This window comes from Caenorhabditis briggsae, assembly GCF_000004555.2.
Source record: "Caenorhabditis briggsae complete genome, chrIV, whole genome shotgun sequence".
Classification (NCBI taxonomy): Eukaryota; Metazoa; Nematoda; class Chromadorea; order Rhabditida; family Rhabditidae; genus Caenorhabditis; species Caenorhabditis briggsae.
The window spans coordinates 9,370,669-9,371,750 of NC_013487.2; positions in this window are offsets into that span (position 1 = coordinate 9,370,669).

The following is a 1,082-nucleotide window of genomic DNA, read 5'->3' on the forward strand; positions in this document are numbered from 1 at the left end:
AAGTAATTATTCCCGATTTTTTGGTACTTGGAAAAAAACACGAAGACGATGAGAACGAATCTTGAAACTTTGCCAGAATAATAACCATAACAAATACTACATCTGGTATGATATTCATCAAAATGGAGGTGGTCGATTTTGGGCGAATTTTTGGTGCCATGTGCTCCCCCACATGGTGTCTTTGCACTTTTTGGACTAAAACTCATTTTGTGCTCAAGATATGCAAACTCAAACAAACATTTTCTAGTGTGATTTTTTACGCTGGTTTTGAATCTGATATTATCGTGTTTACACTAATTTGAAATTTTTCACGACGACCGATTTTCAGTGATTTTTTTTCGAAGTCGCAAACTTTTCAGCTGAAAGGAAACGAGTTAGAATGTTGGTCTTAAAGGGGGCGAGACAGCAAAATTTTCGGGGAAAATTTCAGGGAACGTGTGATTTGCCGTCGCGGTGTTCGCACCTAAAGCACGCAATCCGACGCGCAAACTTTTTAATTTTTTTATTTTCCGACTTCATTTTTCCGAATTTTAAACGACTTTACAACTTAAAAAATGGTTTTTTTTTGTAATTTATTGTAAAAATCATATAAAATAGAATTTTTTTCGTGAATTTCCGGTTCAGTCGAATGATTATTTTGTCAGTGGCCGATTTTTTCTAAAAATATGCAAAAAATAATTTTGTCTCTGATTGCCGTTTCGCCTTTCTTTCAACTGGTATTTTTTCGTCTCATTATTACTCCGAAAATGAAAACAATACAGTATGCTTCATGAATGAGATTTTCAGCAACGCCTTCACATATTCTGCTCATTTCGCCTTGCGACGACAAACTCAGAAGGAAACAAAATTATAATTTTACGATTTTTTGAATTGTTTGTGTTCTTACTAAAAATTTAATGTTTTCTTTGCATAATTTATTTGTTGACATAATAAACTGCATATATTATTATCAACAGTGTTTCTTATCTCGTAGCTAGGCTTTGACGGCACGCTGACGTTCCGAAAATTCCCATTCCACAAATTTTGAGTTCCAAAAGTTGAATCCAAAAGAGACTAGCTAAGAAAAAAGCATACGCCGGGCC